The following is a 19697-nucleotide window of genomic DNA, read 5'->3' on the forward strand; positions in this document are numbered from 1 at the left end:
TGAAGAACTAAAGCCATCAAAGGCATCTTGCTTATGCCACCTAGTGGTCAGTTTTCACCTGCCTGGGACTTAAGGAGACTTCAATCTGGACACATAGCTAGCTATCCAGGGAAGAGAGGACCCGTGTGCCCAGGGGTGACTGGGACCTGCTCTGTCCTCCAGGTGAGGAGACGGGGACTGACGGTTTGCTGAGTCTCTACCCTGGAAATGGTATAATGGGGACAATAATGCATTCCATTCTCCAACTCTTGTGAGGAAGGCGTATTTATTCCTTCGTTTCACACCAACCTAGATCGAGGCTAGGGAGGGTAAGTAATTGAGGTCACTGAGCTAGAGCGGGACTATGCTGCTTAAACAGCCCTCCGGCAAGGAACTTGGCCATGGTGTTTAACTTATAAATGTCCCTCCTGATAATGGATGGGCAGGCCATAACTGACAAATCCTGATGCAACACGTAATTGCACATTCCGTACGACAGTTGTTCTCACGGAGTGCTCCCATGGATGTCTGTCACGGCAGCTGACAAAAGGCTGTAGCTCTGACGCAAACACGGATGGATACGTTTTTACATGACTTACTAAGATTAAACCGAAAACGAAGACACGTCGGAACGTCACCCACCCATCGGTCATGGTGTCTGTTCGTTTTCTGAGTCAGGTCATAGTTTTTGAATACTAAAGGATTGTTTTCAACTTTTTTTTTTTTTTTTTTTTTTTGCTATTTGCAATGTTATGGGTCTAGACATCACACAGTTTTAAGTGTAACCTGCATTTTTAACATTTTCTCCATCGCCTTCTTAAATCTAGACGGTCAACAAACCAATCCTCGATTTGGGGCGTTGCCAGTTTCCGCAGTAGACATACTTTCGTGTGTCCGTTTTCAAGGGACCAGAATGACGTCACTGCGCTCAAAAGTTGGCAAGAGATGCGCTGTAGCGCGCAGTTATATTTCCGTCGAACAGGCACGATAAAGGTAAACAACCTCAAGCGCATATCGTTTGCGGGTTTCATATTGGCAAGTCTGCTGACTTGCTAAAAGTCATTTGTAACTCCCAGCTCAGTCCTTGCCATGTTTTTGCAGTCACTCGTGGATACATGTAAAGCAACGAAAAATTTGAACTTGAACTGGTAGCACTGTCTTCTTGTTCCAGCTCTTGGACTGGGAGCAAGTGCCCCTTTTTTTTGAAGTCTATGTATTGCCACATTTGCTGCATTTTCGTGCTTTTGTTAGTGGTTTTGCAGTTTGAAAGGGCCCCCAAGCCTAGTGCAAGAGTGCTGTCGAACGTTTCTGAGTTCAAGAAGGCTGTTCTGCACCTTGTGGAGAGAACCCACATGTTAAATAAACTTTATTCAGGCATGAGTTACATTGCTGTTGGCTGCAAGGTCAGTGTTACAGTCAAGAATATGTATTAAATAAGATGTCTTTGAATAGAGACACACACAAAATAAGGTTATGTATCGATCAGTTGATGAAAATATTGTGACCAGAGGCTCGCAGGAACATAATCCTATATTTCCCCTGGGGGCGGTGAGTGGTTCAGCGTTATATTCCCTAAATCAATGTTGTTCACAGCAACATTAAAGAATATAACGAACATGAATAATGAGAATCAAGTATAGTGAAGAATTTGGAGCTGATGAATTTTAAGTAATTATTACCTTTGTTTTTAATATGATTGCAAGCTTGTAAAATTTAATTTTTAATAATGGCTTTTTCTAACAACCAGCTTGCAAAATTCCTGATCTTTCAAGTCATCTCTCGTAAGTCTGTTCCGATACACGGCCAGAAACAAGGAAGCAGCATGTGGACAAAGGTCTACCTGACTCCAAAACTGATTTCTTGCTTTTTGAAGCTTCACCTGAAAACCCTGAATTAGAACAGAAAAATCTAGGTGAAGCTGCTCACCAGGCTTTATTGTAACTCAGGGTGCAAGGCAGGCATTGTGCACTGGGGGTAGAACCACCTACCTTCTCGGGGTTCAGGTCTGGCTGCAGGACTCGGGAGAAATTTATAAAAGAACATGCCCTAAACCATGCCTCCAGGAGACATACCACATCATTTAAATGACAAAGACCCTGTGCTTTGGGGATTTTATTCAGTATAAACTAATACAGATAAACGCTAGAACAGTGAAGCAAGGCACTCGAGAAAAACGAGGCCAGAACCAAAAAGGAAACAGACCATTAAAGCTCAAAATAATCTTGCCACCAGGACGATAACTCCATAGGCTTTCCTGTGTTCACCCTCTTTTAAATTTCGCTTTCGCAGACCTCCATAATTAGAAGACGAGGGGATAAAAATGAGCGTGCAGTGATAGATAAAAACGCGTGGGGATTTCTCAACTGTTTTGAAATTCCACGACTTCCTGTTTGCTCTTTTGACACCGTAATTAAAGCAAGTTGCGATTATGTTCCGGGACTTCTACGACAACCCCGAATATCACAGAACCTGCCGAAGTGGGCCTGCTGGTTGTCACATTCCGTGGACTAAGAGAAGATGGTGATGGAGAAGGACATAATAGACCAGGGAGAGCTCGGGCTGAGATCTTTAGGGAAAGTAGATTTGCAAGCCTTTTTTTTTTTTTTTTTTTTTTTACCCCCTGGAAACTAATTTCAAAGCTGTGGCTATAAATACTCAGCAACATACCTGGTGAATGGTTTCGTTATTCTTCACAGTGACTGTGACCTGCTTCATGCTGGCCGTTGGGCTCCCGCAAAGCGGTTAATCATTCCTTAGGACTGTGTACCTCGCTGCAGGACATACAGGAATCCGAGCACCTGAGAATGTAGAACATGTAAGAAGAGCCCGATCTTCTCACACAGGAGGAAATGGAAGCCGAAAGTGTGGAGCTGAACCTCCCACAGGGGCAGTGAGTGACCATGTGGATGTCTTGGTCCCTTCGAGGTTGCCGATACAAAAATATAAACAGCAAGCATTTCTTTCTCACCGCTCTGAAGGCCAAAATCCAGGATCGGGGCGCCAGCATGGTGCTCGGGTTCTGGCGAGAGCCCTCTGCCATCCAGGTGGCGGACTTCTGGCGTCCTCACCTGACATTCTCACCTGGTGGAAGGGGCAGGGGAGCCCCGTGGAGCCTCTTTTATGAGGATGAGAAACCTAGGACTAAGGATGAGTGGAAGGGAGTCATTTCTGGGAAGACAAAGGTACCAGATTGATTACTCCAGAGAGATTTCAGGTTTATCACCCCTGGAGCCGTTCATTGGCCATTCATTTATCTTCATTTGCATGCATGGTAATGCAGAGGGATGCCCCCTTCTCGTCCTGTCCCAGAGAGGATTTATTTCCATTAGACAGTAAAGGTTTCTCTCCCTCCCCGGAGGGCAGGACGGCAGCTGTGTCGTACTAGCACCTCTGTTAGCTCCAAAATTCATGATTTAGGGGTTCCTCTTGTAGCAAGAATGCCTGTTATATGTGCAAAGTAGTATCTGCCTTCATTGTATGCCCTTGCATTTACAAGGGGCAAAGTGAGGATGAGGAGATAATGTAAAGATACTTCGTAAGTAAATCTTGGTCCGCCTTTGAGCCAGAAACCTTGTGTATGCTGTAGGGTAGAATAAATAAATACTTATAGAAAGACTCATCATTAGCTAAATCTCTCCTGGACCTGTCTGCCCCACCTGTCCCTACCCCATTTCTAAGACGCACTGCTGGACCAGCCCCTCACTGCCTACCACCTGAGTCTCACCACCCAGACCCTCGCACGAGGGTGACGTACCAGCCACTCATGTCACCGTTTACATTCGACAATGTTCTTGCGGTCGCGAATGAGGAAAAGCAAAGCCACACGGGCATACATTACATGAGGGACCTCCTCGTTAAGGGAGATTCGGGGGAGGAAACCAGCTGCAATGCTGTGATTTCTCATGAGAAATATACATGTGGTCTTTACCCCGTTCCTGGCACAGAGCTCCTAAACCCTTGGAATCTCCTGAGTCAGAGCGTGATAAAGGTATCTCGACAGACATAACAAACCCCTTTCAAGGACACCTGGGTTTATGTTAGTAAAGCGACTTTTGAAAAGCACCTACAAATGGCGGCTGATTGCCAGGGCTGGCAACCCTGTGATTAGAGGGTTGGAGTTTTGGTCCTCACCCCCTGACCTCAGGAGAGGGGAGGGAGCTAGAGGTTGAATCAGTAGCCAGTGGCCAATGACTGATTCGGTCATGCCTACGTAATGGAGCTTCCAGAAAACCCAAAAAAGGTGGCGTTCGGAGAGCTTCCGGATTGGTGACCACATGGGGATTTGGGGAGAGCGGTGTGCCCAGAAAAAGCATGGACGCTCCGAGCCCCTAACCCGTGACTTACCCTATGCATCTCTTCCATCTAGCTGTTCCTGAGTCATGCCCTTTTATTATAAACCAGTAACCTGGTAAGTAAAATGTTTCTCTGAGTTCTGTGAGCTGCTGTACAAATTAATGGAAGCCAAGGAGGGGGGTTCGAGCCTCCGATGTAGAGCCATCTGGTCAGAAGCACAAGTGACAACCTGGACTTAAGATTGGCATCTGAAGTGGAGGACCTGTGAGGTCTGGAGCTATTTCCAGGTAGACAGTTTTGGAATTGAGTTCAACTGTGGGACACCCAGCTGGCACTGGAGAATTGCCCGGTGGCGTTGGAAAACCCCCACGCTAGAAGTGCTATCGGAATTGTACGAGGAAACCAAATTACGAAAGACAAAGTGCAATAATAACCCCACGGCCTCCTTTCATGATGTGTTATGTCGCTTAGAGTCTCACAGCTTCTCTGTCCTACAGCTAAGGGAGGTGATGTCAACCCACTTTTGCAAAGACCCTCAGGTTAAGTATATTGCCCAAACAGTGGTACAGACCAAGGTTTGAATGGAAATCCTGATGCTTTGCCCAGAAGTGCAGTTTCGTCCCCACTGCGCCCGGCCTCACAGAGCTTAATTCCAGGCACGGGATACAGCAGCTCACAGTGGGTATTTCTGTTTCAATCAGATTTCTAAGCACTTCCCATGAATCAACTCGTTTAATCCTCACTGTAACTGGGAGAGCAATACTTGTCACCTCACAGACAAGGGCCTAGAGAGGCACAGTAGCTTCCCTGTGACCTCTGCCATTCTGAAATGCTTATGAAATAGTGTTGTTATTATTATTTTTTTTTTTTACAGAAAGTTAAAAATTTTGTTTCCTGGATTGCTAACAGCTTGTTTAATAGCATAACACGATTATAAATTGCTTCGAGAAATGTGGTGATCACTGAGCTCCTAAGTGATCCTGTGAGCCTTCGGACGATGACTCGATACCTATTCCCCAAGGTGGGATATTTTCTAGTCCCATGACGTGAGTCACCCCTTCCAGGCCACAAGTAGGTTAACGTGAGATCAAATGCCCCGTAGTGGAGAATTTCGTGTTTCATGTCAAGAGACACACAAAAAAAACATAAACGATGACGAGAATAAAAGAACTATTTGGAAACAGACAACAGTTCAAACTGTATTGGAGATCAGTTACATTTTATGTCAAAAGGGGCCAGAAAGGCAGGCTTTCATTTGCTTGTATGAGAGAAGGGGGAATCGCTTTCTCGCCAGGGGGAGATCCGCCTTTCTCTGCACCGCGGGGTAAAGGAGAGCTGCAGAGAGGCGCCTTCAGGGGAGGGACAACAGAGTCGAAGGCTGGCCGTAGAGCGCTTGGCGAGTCAGTCTCACATGACAGACAGTGGCTTTTAAAAGAAATTATCACTCCATAATAACACCAAGGCTCGCTGCTCTGAGTCAGTATTGGAATGAGGCACAGTACCGGTTACCAGCCAAGGATGGCGCCCCGAGCTGCAGAGGACCTTGAGGCTCTAGGAGCATCTCTGTCCGTGAATGTGAACTGGAGCTACAGTCATTCCTTCTAGTCTCTTAAGCATACAATGCACTGTTTCACACTTCACCTTCTCATAGGGGAGATGGAATAAAATGGGGACTTTTAGGTAATCTTATGGTCGGAAAAGGCACGTTTGCTTCCAGAGACAAATTTACACTGTGTGTGTGTGTGTGTGTGTGTGTGTGTGTGTGTGTGTGTGTGTGAGAAAGGGAAGAGAGAGTATGTAAGAAAGAGTTAAAAACGGGCTGATAAATGAATTTACTAAAAAGTTATAGAAACAAAGCTACTGAAGCATGTAGTGATTTAGTGTTTTCTCCATTTATAAAATAAATGTTTTGGCAGACAAAAAGCTGTTTGCTAAGTTTTCTCAATTATCCTTTACATTTTTAGACATAGTACCAAAATGACATTTCTTCTGTGTTGAAAGACACATGCCTCTTTTTGGCTGATAATTCCTTCTTCTCTGGGAATAATGCCCAATAAATAGGGTGGAGCCCAATGGCCACATCTCCACTATCGGAGTAGTGCGATTGGTCCACATCCACAGTGATTGATCCAAGTAGGGGCCGATCAGAATTCTCTCTTTTTTTAGCTAGAACTAGGAAAAGTAAGGCCAGCGGTAGAGCTACAATACATGAAACTCTAATGTTGTCGTTAGTCGTGTTCCTTTCATTATCTGAGCCACCCCAATAACTTTCCAATGAAGTCTCCATTTTACCTAAGGCTTGACATACACAGAATTGCTGAGAGCGGGGGTCCTAGTGATGTTCAAGACTCTGGTCTGGTTGACTTCAAACCTCAACTGTATCACTATCATTCCCATAATTTTATTGTCATCCCCCACCATTTTTTATAATGTCCCAGTACACTTCCAACAAATTCTTTGTCTTCAGCTAGTTCAAGCTTCTAGTATCTAACAGAACCCAGAAATAAAACATCCTACAGGACAGCTATAATCCAGGAAACAGAAGTCTTGCTCCTGGTTAGAAACCAGCGTGTGACTGTTCAGGTCCAGTCATAGGCAATCCCAAAGCTTGACCAGCAGAACTCGCGGGGAAGCCACCCTCCCCACACAGGACGTGGTGCCCTGCCCAGCACTGCGGTCTGTGAAGGGAGCTGTGTCCCCTCCGCCTGGGTCCATGAAATGGCAGGACCCTCTGCAATAAAATGATCCTCACATCAAGGCTGACTCTTTCCTGGTGCCATTCCAAGGAGAAAGTAGAACATCGTAGAAGCTGGTGTTTTCCCTGTTCAGCCTCTTGCTTAGACCATCACAGTAAGTGATTAAAGACTCAACTGCTACTTTCAGTTTGGCTGGTGGTCTTAATTGAGCACCTCCACACCTGGCAGCTCAGCGCTGGAAATAACCTAGTCAGTGAAAATGAGATATCTATTTGCATTAAATTATGCAAACACTTGCCACTTAGACCTTTGAAGGCATGCTTGTGCTTGAAAGAGTAAATAAAGAACATGTATTTCTAGAAGGTTTTAACTTCTATGGAAGTATATGAACACTCATCATAAAGTCCTAGATAATTCATACTACCCGATAATTACACTCGTAAGTCACCATGAGAGGAATTATTAGTCACCACGGCAAAACAGCAAATTCCCATTTTGCTGGGTTTTAGATGCTCTCCCTTCTGTAAACAGGAACTCAGGAGCATTCTTAACTGCCCCCGCCTTCGAATTATAGTGTTGTCCATGATGGATACAGAAAAGGTACACAAGCATCTTGAATTTCGTGAATGACGATCAGAATCACTCTCTGATTCAATTCACAAAAAAAGCACATTCTCTGCTCTTGATATTAAGGAGAGAGTGAGCACAAGGATCCCCATCAGAGCCAAGATACGGAAATTGTCTGATTAACAGAAAGCGAGGATTTAAATGGATTTACGTGCCTTTTAAATCTCGTTTTTATCGATTTAATTGACTTATAAATTAATTGTTTAAAATCTTCTCTTCCTCCTATTTTTCTGAACTAACTCAGCTTCTTTGTTTCTTTTTAAGCCCTTCATCGAGCTTCCTTCTATACACCTTGGCAAGCATCTCCATGAATTTGCACGGGGACAAATCTGTTTTTGACTGATTTTATGATTGCATGTTGCTTTAACATGTATCCACAAAATAAGCCCAAAGGACAGAAAATAAATAAATACATGAGCAATTCACCTGACCCAAGCTTTTATGTCAATATCGATCACAGCTGTCCTCCTAGGTGCCCCTTCTGCAAAGCCAAAGGTAAATAAGATGAGGGCTAAGATAAGGGGAGGCTGGAAGGTCCAAGGAGGAAGTGAGGCTTGCACTCCATTTAGAAAGTCGAGAGGGAGTTTTCAGAGACTCGATGAGGTCTGGCTTTTCAGCTCTTTGCCAGGATGCAACTCCGGTGCCCAAGCTGCATTTGTTTGGATGTTTGTTTCTTTGTGCCTAAGATTCTAGATGGATGTACCTGGAAGATATAGAGCAGAACTGACTACCTGTAACCATCTCGAAGTTTTCCACTGTATCTTCATTATTGATTTTAATTGGATAAAAAAATTTTAGTCCTACCATTTGTGACAAGGCGGATGATGGACTTTGAGGGTGTCATGCTAAGTGAAATAAGCCAGACAAGAGAAAGACAAATACTGCATGGCATCATTTATATGTGGGATCTGAAAAGAAGCAAACTCATCAGAAAGTAGAAAACGAGTTGTCAGCAGGGGATAGAGAGAGGGCGGTAAAAATAAAAAAAAAGAAAAGAAAAAACAGAAAAAAAAAAGGAACAAACTTTCAGCTGTAAGATGAATCAGGTCCGAGAATCTAATAAAAAATTTGATTATAGTTGATAACACTATTATATAACTGAAATTTACTAAGCGAATAGAACTTAAATGTTCTCACACACACACAAAAGTGAGGCGATGGTTGTGTTAATTAACTAAATGTAGGAATCCTGTCACCAAAAAAAAGTTTTAACTTTACCCTTGGGCACAGTAGCTGTCAGATGATGATCTCTGAAGTGAGTCAGGATCTCTTGGTTTACAGGAAAACCGTAAAGCAATAATTTTTTCCATCTGAGAATAACCTTTGGAATAATGAGAAAGATGACTCAGTATGACTCTATTTTTTTTCCTCCCTCTGTCCTCTGAGGCCGATAACCTTGCCCTGTCCTCAGAATTCAGGATTCCAGAAATCCTTGGTGGGTTAGGTCACCGCATTCTCAATGAGATTACTCGATTACTCGTCAGTACAATGATCCGTTATCTGTTTCCTCTGATAAAGTCACTCCTGATTGCTTCCGTGTGGGAATCTGCAGATGAAATCAGATCATTGCACGTCTGTCATCTCGTCATACCCGGTGTGCCGATCACTGAGATAATAACAGGGTGATGACTCTATCTGGCTCCCCTCTTCCAAGTGCAATCAGCCCCAATATGGTTTTGATGCATTCCCACGTCAGGCTGTGGAACCCCTGACTAAGGAGGAAGTGAGACTTGGGCGCCCAAGTCCTGTAGCCACAGCAGCTGCTTCTGGGGAAGCTGCTCTAAGCGCCCGACCCATACAACTTCTGTGACCTGAGAGGAGTGGGCTCCTTCCCATGGAAGACAGAGCGCCCACCCTTGGTTCTCCCAAGAACTTACGAGTTTGCTGAGGACACAAATACATATATTTGACATATTAACTGTGCAAGTAGACAAGATGTAAGACTCCGATGTCTGTATATGAAACACAGGATGGACGCCCTAGGAGACTGTGGGTATAGTTAACAGGGACAGTCAACTTGCTTCTGCCTTAGAACTGTCCGAGATCTTACAGTCGTGATCCGAGTGAGCATCTTGGAAAGACGAATTCTGACTCTCAGAGAAAACAATGCTGTGGAATTATGTAACGTAGAACGTCAGCTGCTTGTGTGTGGACACACGGAGAAGGGACGCCTCTCCTTAAGTAACGTTCCAGCCACACGTGGTGAAGTGTTCAGAGACATCACGAGGTCAGGCGCAGATGAAGCTCAACTCCAGCTTTTACTCTCACGAATGAGTTTGTCGTCACATACATGTCTAAGCACTATGCTGCATCCCCGAAACTAATAGAATATTGAATGTCGACTCGACCTGAAAAAATTAAAAGAAAAAGAAAAAGAGAAGGGAAAAAAAAAAAGAACGAGTTCATCTGGTGAAGAATGCTCTGAATGAATCAGAAAGAGAAAGGACTTTGGCGGAAGTTGGTGATGGTGCCGCAAAGCATTGGTGTCCAGACTTACAAAGGAAACGGCTGGGAACTGGGCCCGCAAAGCTTAGCCCACTCCTGAGAGAGGTATGGGGGCAGAGGGAGCATCTGAGAGGATTTCTTTAGGTCAAACAGTGCTGTGAGCTTCAGCCGCCTGCACCCACGTCCAGCGCCAGACACTGGGGAAGTGTCTGTGGAAAAGAAGAGGCCGGAGTCACAGGAGGAGGGGTGCTGGACGAGACCCTCCTCCATCTCCTTCAGGGCCAGCCCCACCTGGGGAGAAGAGAAGAGATTTAATGGCAAAACCAGCAGAACTTGACTGGTCGTGGGACTGAGCATTTCGATGAATAAATTGAAACTCATTTCGTCACCTGATGGCTGTAAGACTGTTGTTGCTTCAGACTGACCAGGAGTGTCGCCAACCTGACAGTTTTTAATGGATGGGCAGAGGAAACTGCCCCCACCCCCCATCAAAGGACAGCGGGAGAGAAAGTGTAAGCCGTGTTTGACTGTGTGACATGTCAGGCTTCTTCGGCATCCCGGTTGCACTGGTGAGACCTGCATTTTCTCCTCCAGCCTCCTCCAAGCATGAGGCACGATCTATACCATTTTTTGGGGGGAAAAAAAATGGGTTCATGTCTTGTGTAAAAGCATTGGCTAATTTAAATATTTGTGTTAAGAGTGTCTTTGCCAGTTGCAAGGAGGAGGAATGATCTGTTTAGGGACTAAGAGATGGACAGTCGGGAGAAGGCATAAAGGCCGAAGTGTGTGACGAGACAAGGGAAGACTGGGGTATGTGGAAGGACTGAGCCTGAGCTCCCAAGTGGCCAGTCTTGCCCTAGCAAGGCCTGGGGGCAGTAGAGCTGCTAAATCAAGGGGAGCCATGTAGACCTGGACCCCAAACGTCCAGGAGGAACCTGTGATTAAAGTTACAGAGAAGGGGTCCCCAGCTGGCATCCCAGTGAGCCGGTGTCCATGTAGACACTCAAGCATTCTTGCATAGCCTCGAGGGAGGGGAGGCTGTCCTATGGTGACTGAAATTGAATTTCCCGCTAAGCCAGGGGCCTGGATCTCAGAGTCACATCTAGGGGTCCTCGGAAATAAATTAAATAAAAATAGATGTCCCTTCTGTAAGTCTGTGGACTGAGATTTATACTCAGCACAACGGCAAGAAAGCCTTTGGATTTAAGACCTCGTGGGCAATCAAGGAAATGATCAGCAAGCAGGCAACGAAAACTGAGATTTTCACCAAGTTATGATATTCAAGTTCCAAGGTTTATTCATTTATTTTTTTTGTACGATTAAAACATTTTTTTTCTTCCTAGGATGTTTGCAGAGTAATGATAAATACCTGTTTGGTTGGCAGACGTGGGATTTTGAGGTGTCCTTTATACGAAGCGGGAGAGTGTGTTTCTCGTGGTGTGGGGCACACCCCCGGAGCTGCCGGCTAGGCCCCCCTCTCTGCAGATGGCTCTCCTATCCCACCCTATCGCTAGGCCTCAGGAGGTGGCTGGCACTTGTAGGACATGACATGGTCCTGCAGAGGATGAGTCCGCAGATTCTGCAGGGGGTCACGTGCACGGGCTTGGTGGCCTTTCCGCTTCAGCTCCTCCCCAAACCTACCACACGGCCGCTATGCGGCAGGATCGACTTGCAGACGTGGACCCTGATTTGGCCGAAAATAATGGTCATAAACACGTCCTTTTTGCTGAGTGATTGCTCGAGGAACGAGCACGTGGTCTAAGTCGGCCTAATTAGAAGGAAATGAAGGACTCTTTTGCTCGCCGACTGGAGGAAAAAGAAACTCTTTCTGCTCAGCGAAAGCGGAAACTGCCAGCGTCTTTTTTGCCAGCAGGAAGGAAGCCGGAGAATCGCGGAGAAATCGAATCGGAGCCTCATCAAACCAAACCCGGACGAAGCCTTCCGACGCCACGGCACTTCTGAAATGTGACCTAACACACTCTTTTATTTTTTAGGTCCATCCGAATTGTGTCTTCTGCTCCATCCTATCATCCAAACATTTTTTTTTCCCCATGAAGAGGGGCATTATAAGTAACAGACCTTAAAATGTAAAATTAGCTACGTAGGTAGAGTGGAAAATAGTGGGAATGACTCCATGGAGGGCTAGGAAGTTGGCAATTTTTTAAATTTTATTTTTATCTAGTGGCAACAAATCTGGACTCAGAAGGCGTGCCTACCAGGATCTAACACAAGATTTGGGAGAAAAAATTCAAAATGTGGGAGTGTATTGGTTGCTTATGGTAGGTTTCCATTAAATCCTACAAGAAAGAGACATGCCTAGGTTAACCAGAGAAAGGAAATGTTATTTGGCTAAAATGTGATGTTAGCAAATGTCTTCACAGAGCCTGCAATTCAAGATATCTGAGAGTCTGACATGGTTGGAAAAGCCTAACTCTTTGCTTCAGATCAACACAGGAAAACCTTGCAGGAGAGACAATTGGGGTTTGAGAGAGGCATGGTTCTCCTAAACATAGAGACAGGGACTCTGCTTGCACGGATAATGGGTTGTAGACTAACTGGCCTCCCCATCCTAGTTCGTTATTTTGAATTCCCCTGGGGCAGAAGCCTAGTTGGAGGCATGACCGTTAACTCACGGCCAGCAGAAAGAAAGTTCCAGACTGGAAGACTACTCCAGACATGCCCCCTGGTTTGGGTTGCAAGCCCATGATGTTGATTCTATTCTTGTAACACTTCACTAGAGTTTATTTCTTTAACTTCAACCTCGTGCTGTGGGTCGGGCATTTCCCGTTCGTTATTTTTTTCGTTGGATCCAGTTCTGATAAAAAGATGGTTCTGTCTGATGCACAGTCCTTGGCTTCCTACTCTAATCCTTTTGTATTCTGTTGAGCCGGGTCGTGATGCCTCCATAAACGTGGATGGGAAAACGAAAGCAGGCCTTATTCCCTGCTACTGTCCTTAGCTCCCTTAGTAGCTAAGGGAGCAAGAAGAATGTTTTCACCGATTCTTATTTTTTTCCTTAAATTCTGTTCCTTCAGTCCCTGAAGAAATTGGTGTTTAAATGATTTTGACTTGTGTCAGAGTTGTGAGATAGTATAGGCCAAGACAAGATCTTACAATCTTTACTGATTTAAGTATGTATATACATAAATCATATATGTGTGTGTGTATACATACACACACATACATATAAAAGAGGGGCCTTGTGTAATTGCTTTTTCTAAAATGATTTCACTTTTTAAAAAAATATATAATAATAACATTGGAAAACTATCATCCTAGGCAGGGGGAACAAGGATTTCTTCTTAACTAGTAGTTGTGCTGTTATGCTTTAAAAAAAAAAAAAGAAGAAGAAGAAGAAGAAGAAGGAGAAAGGAGGAAGGAAGGAAGGAAGGATGACGAAGGAAGGCAGAATGAGAGGATATACCAGAAAAGAAAAGCAAATAACGTCCATACCGACAATAACACCGAACCTCACACGAAAGAGCCCGCCCGACCTCGGAAAAATAAATCACCCTCCGTCCTCACGCGCCCTCCATTCCTGCCCGACTGACTCCTTAGGAGGAGAAAAATGAAGAAGGTCAAGGAAAAGGAAGAAAGAAAGAAAAAAGGAAAGGGGGAGAGAGAGAATCAGTAGAGAGCTGGGCAGAAGGAGGAAGTGGAGGACGACAGCAGCGACCCTAAAACAGAGGCGGCATTTCGCTGCGTGCAGGTGGGGCTCACGTACGGAAGGAAAGATGTGGGGTGCCTACATCCACTCAGCGTCCTCTGGGGCAGCAGCAAGGTCTCGACATTGGCTCTCAAGGTAAGGATTAGGGAGAGGAGGAGTTGCTAAAATTGAGCCATTTAAGGGATTTAAAAACAACCTCAGCGACTGCCTTCCAAGGTGTAACTCAGAAGAACAGCAGCAGAATGTGCAGGGAGAGTGGCCACTTCTGGGTCTAGTGTGACGGGTGCGTGTCATCACGGGACGAGGAGGCTAAAGGCCCTCAGAGGTCACTGGCCCGATCTCCTCATTTGCAGATTTTATGAACGTTAGACTGAGGCTGGGGTCACTGACCACAGACAGATGACTCACAGCTGTGGGTGACAATAGTTGCTGAGTCAAGCCCTTTAAAAAGGAGTATTCTACTCTATAGATGGATTTATTTGAGGGCCTTCAAAAACAACACGTCAGGAACTTGATTAGCGGGTGAAATTTTCCCCATTCTCTTTGCCCTACATATGGATTCCCTGGCATTATCTATCCAAAGCATTCAACGTCAAAGATATTTGGGGGAGTGAGCACCGAAAAATATCTGTGCATAAATTACACGCTGCTATTTTTAATTCGCATTTGCATTAACTACTCCCCGTTTCCTTCTTCTCTGGAGAATGTGGGTGAATTCTGCTAAGCCACAATCTCCTGTGGGATAAGAGTTAGATTCGGTCCATCACGATCTTCCCAGTTTTTCTGACGACGCCTCTTGCGTGTGCCTACATCCTTATAGGCTGAAGTAGTAGAGGATAAATTCTTAATATCAGTGTGTATTGTTTTAGTTCGTGCAGCATCGAAATTTAGCGGTCATTTCCCAAGTATGGATTATGCGATAAGCACTAAACGAAGTCCTGGCGTATAGAGATGAACGTGACGCAGAGCTCACTCGTGCCGGCCGTCACAGCGTCCGAGGCCAGGGGCCAATTTCAAGTTCCGTTTGTGGTTGTCTCGCCTTGTTAGGACCAGGAAAGGTGAAACGGTTTTCCCGTGTGTTGGGGCTTTGCTCCTTGTATATTGTTATGGCCATGCCAATGTTCGGAGTTCGGATAGAAAGGTTTTAAGACACTCACTAAAGCAGGAGTCCTCAACCCCCGGACCACAGGCCAGTACTGGTCCGTGGCCTGTTAGGAACAGGGCCACACAGCAGGAGGCGAGCAGTGGGCTAGCGAGCAAATCTTCATCTGTATCTGCAGCCGCTCCCCAGCACTAGCATCACTGCCTCAGCTCTACCTTGGATCATCAGGCATTAGATTCTCACAGGAGCACCGGTTCCTGGAGCCAAGAAGGTTGGGGACCGCTGTCCTAGAACAGACTGGTCAGCACAAGTTGCACAGAGAGATGTGCTGAGGCCTGGTGTTGATAAATATTGGACCACCTCCGTGCAGAAATAAACAGGGCAATAAGACAGGTGATTCCCAGGTATTGCAATAGAGGGAAGAGGGACCCGTGAGTGACCTGGGCTGGAGAAGAGGTCTTTAAGAGCGCTGAGCCCACGCAGGGGCTGCTGCAGCCACGTCCGGCTTATTTGGATGATATCTTGAGAGCCAAGTTGGCCCTTTCTCAACCTTCCATAAAAACGAAAACAGTATCAGAGACCGGATGCCAGGGGCAGTCGAGTCCCGGCTGGAGAAGGTCGCTGACATTATTTCTTTCTTCTCCCGTTGAATCTTTCCCGAGGAGAAAAGCCCAGCAGCCTCTGAGAGCCTCCACCTGTGCAGCCGGGACTATGAAGTCAGAGTTGGGCCAGCGTGTTCCCTCTGCAGTTTTTATCCTGTCCTTTTATTCACGTCCTCATAAATAGGCCTTTTATTTTTCTAAGGCGTGGGGTTGAGGACGCGTCATTTGATCCAGTCCCTGCCTGGGCGTGTGAGAGAGACAACTGAGATCGAATGTCTGTCCCTCATTCACACGGTCCCCAGAAGTCGCCCCGGATGCATTACGACTCCGCGGCATGCCACAGGAGAGCCACGCGGAAGGCGCCGTGACGGCTCGCGCCGCCACAATGATTCGAAAAGAAAGCGAGGTGTGGTTGGAGCTCTCCGCAGAACAGGCGATTCAGAAAATTTTGGTGAAACTAAACCTTCTTTCCTCACCTCTAATTGCCCACAGCACAAAGGATTTATTCTACCCCTGGGGCAGACATGGAGAACACTTTCTACCTTGTAGAAGAGAGGGGAGTTGGAAAGATGTAGGAATATAGAGCTCGTGGACACTCGGGGTAAGACCAACATCCCTTCCCTGGTAATCAGCAGAAAGAAGGACGTTATCCTTAAATTTTTATAAAGGCAGAAGCTGCTATTTAAATTTCCTACTTACGCGCATTGACTAGAGGTAAAGACCTGCCTAGACCTTTCTAATTCTTGGAGAATAAATAAGACAAGGAGAAGCCACTGGCCTGGGAGAAAGGTCTCATAGAACCGTTTATCTTTGGCTTGGCAAAAACACCTTTTCAGGGAGTGGACCCATCTGCATAAGGTGCTTAGTTTAGGGCCTTTTGGGTGGAGACTCACGCCCAAACCCTTCTATGCATCACTTAAAGTTGGGGAGCCCCATAGAGGGGCCTGTTAGCTACGGGGAAAACCAAAACCCACGTAGCAATGAGATCCTTGAAGCAAAATGACTGAGCGCTGAAGCATGCGAGACCTGTGAGGAGGCTCCAAGTCAGAGGGGAAATCAAGGCAGGTGTGGTCCTGTCCCTGAAGTGGCAGAAGCTCTTCCTGAGCCAAGTCCTACACCCCAGGAAAGGGGTCATGTGGGGAGGACCCCGTGCGTAGACCCTCAGGACAGATGTCTCAGGGCACCTGTTCTAAGTGACCAGCTTGCAGGGGCTGCTGAAACCTTCTCCAGCTCCAGGCCTGAGCACCCCTTCAGCATGATGAAATGAGGCAGGATCCTGAAACCCCCAGGTGTGGTGGGGAACGGGAGGGCTGAGAGGGACAGGTTAGACCTTCTCCTGCTTACCGCGTCACATGGGGCTGGAGATGGAGCTTGGGGACGCTCTGTGGGCGGAGGGCATTAGTTTGTAAAGCTGAGTTGAAATAAAAGCCTTCTGGGACTCTGGACACTTGGGGGACAGGCGGCACGGTCTGCTGTCCCTGACGGAGTCCGAAGACGGACATCCAGGATGCCAGGAGGAGAAGGGCCCGACGCAGGCTCACGCTGTCCCTTCTTTGTGTAGGCAGAGCACCACGGGGTGCCAGAAGCAAGGGTCAATGTTTACGACTCCTGGCCCCAGCCTGGAAACAGAGAGCTGGCCTTCACGGCCGATGCCACCAGGCGAGCAGCAGGCTTCCTATCGCCTCCTCAACATGTTCCCTCTGCCCGGGCTTCTGCTGACGATGCTGGGCCTTGAAATCCCCATTCGAGACCTTGTACGGCCTGTGACTAACTCCAGCCACGTGTGGGGCAGCTCTCCTGAGGGACCTGAGGAGGCTGGCGGCCAGGAGCCAAAATACATCTGCTCGGCCGTGTCCAATGGCCACCTGCACAGATAGTCGAGGACCCACCAAGGCCCTGGCTGTGATTCCCAGCCCCGTTCCATCAGAAACCAAGGTGGAGAATCCAGACCAACAGAGGGGAATAAAACCTAGGCTGAAGATGAGAAGGAAGGAAGCAGCATGAGGTTCCGAAGTCCAGGATCAAAGCCAAACGAAGGTAAGCTAAGACGCGGTGATCCTCACTGCAGTGGACAGCTCCGCCTTGATGTGACTCGGCTTCCCTCTTCTGTTGTTTTAGCTTTATTTTTATGTCTCCCTTTTCTGCCAAATTCACAACCATCTCCCTCTATCTCCAGTTTAGATTCCCAAAAGAGAGAACCTAACTTGGTTTTCACACCTTCTTGTGGGAGACCCTTTCACGCAAGGCGGCCTGATGGTCCGGAGTCGCAGGCAAGTTCCCCCGGCCTCCCTGGCAGTGACCTGTGGGCAGTGACCTCCCTCCATGCAGTGGGAGAGATCAGGCACCCAGGCAAACCTGTCCTTCCCCTATTGGTGGAATGCTCTCAGCTGCACGTAAGACAATATCCAAATACAAAGAACCCAGCCACTAGGAGCTTATTTTTCTCCCTCAACAGGAAGATGGAGGTCCTGGAGCTCGGTGGCTCTGTGACCCCTGAGGACCAGGCTGTTCAAATCTTTCCCCTCTGCCAAGCGGCCGGACAGTATTGCTGCAGGTCAGTGAAATTCCCCTGACGGCCCCCGGGAGGTGCCTTTAGGTCTCATGGACAAAACAGGGTCGTGGTGCTCTCTCTAGCTGTGAGGGAAGCAACAAGATGAGTCGCTGGCATTTGCAATGTCCACAGGTGCCAGTGGGTTCTGATGACAGGTAGAGGCTGGCACATTGTGCAGACAGCATCTGCTCCAACAAGAATTCAAGCAACTGCCACACAGTGCTGTAAGTGCTATGAGAATTTGCTAAGACACTATTTTGGATACGTTACATAACCTCTTTGAGGCTCGGATCCCATGAAAAAATGAACATAATACCTACATCACAGAGCCGTTGTCGAGATTAATATGAAATAAAATATTTAAAAGTCTCTGCCTTGAGACCTGACATACAGCAAATACACATACATTTATGTCATCCTCCCCAGCACCTACAGAAAAAAGTACAAAACAAACGCTTGTTAATCAAATAAAACAGCGCTTGCTTGGCACACCTCCTCTCGCATTGTGCTAGATATTTGTTTTTTAAAGAATCGATCTGACATGCAAAATAAGAGTAAACATAAAAAAAAGTCAAAGGTTGGCGTGTGAGGAATTAATTTGAAATGCAATCGTGCCTCATTGTGTTTGCAAGAGAGCTCAGTAAGTGCATTTGAGCGCCCAACACGTGTCCCGCAGATCATCTGATTGAGCTTTGCCATTGTCCCTCAGGCATGGGACTTCTGAATGGTTCCCCGTTCCTGCCTGCAACTGGCTCCTTGCTAAATGGTAAGGGATTTTTGTTGTTGTTGTTGTTGTTGTTGTTGTTTTAATTTCGTTTGCGCATTTGCCTGGGTTTTGCCCCCAACGGTAAAGTCTCTGGGACAGTCTGGGGTCATTTCTCATCTGCACTCAATCACAGTAACTGGCAGGTTTGCCTCCAGATTCTGTTTCTTACTAGAGGTTCGAAACACTGCGGTTTGATCCATTTCTCCACCTGCAACCTTGACAACATAATCAGATGCTTCTGCGGTAGATTCAATTTATTCACACTTAATTCCCTCACCTCCCAGTTCCACACGCATCCTTTCCCTGGCGGTTATGCAGAAGACTTTAGGTTTCCTTCTTTCTCTTCCGACATGTCATCAGAGGCCCCTGCTCCCTACCTAAGATCCAAGATGTCTTCCTTTTATTCGAAATTCATCTCAAAGCCCACCTCCTCCAGGAAACTCCTACGGCAATGCTGTGAAGTCGTATCTGTTCCAAGACCGTTTGAATAGTTGGTCTTCGACAAGGCTGAAAAACCAACAGTGACAAACAGTCTGTTTTTCCCAGCACGTAAGCGCTGCCCTGCTCCATGTGAAGCCTCGCTTGTCTTAACCCTGTACGTGTATGTTGTGCTTAAAAATCTCTGAAGCACTTTCTCTTGCACTACTTCTTGTATGAGCTGGCAAGCCTGATAGCGACCACATGGCACAAGTAAGGGAGATAATGTCCCATTTGATAGTTAAGATGATTGGCACTCTACAGAGTTAAGAGACTCGCAAAGATCACACAGGTAGTAGGGGCTGAGCCTTGAATGCCCTTGACCTTCCACCATACAGTCCAGTACTGCTTCTGTTGACCTGAACTGGCCCCTGAGGTCTGCGTGTGCCTGCCCACACCACCATAGAAATGTCTACCAAGTCCCTGTACCTAATAGGATTTATCGTTTACTTTTCTGACAACGGCATGTCGATCACAGGAGGGATGAGGATC

This window comes from Rousettus aegyptiacus, unplaced genomic scaffold, assembly GCF_014176215.1.
Source record: "Rousettus aegyptiacus isolate mRouAeg1 unplaced genomic scaffold, mRouAeg1.p scaffold_m13_p_10, whole genome shotgun sequence".
Classification (NCBI taxonomy): domain Eukaryota; kingdom Metazoa; phylum Chordata; class Mammalia; order Chiroptera; family Pteropodidae; genus Rousettus; species Rousettus aegyptiacus.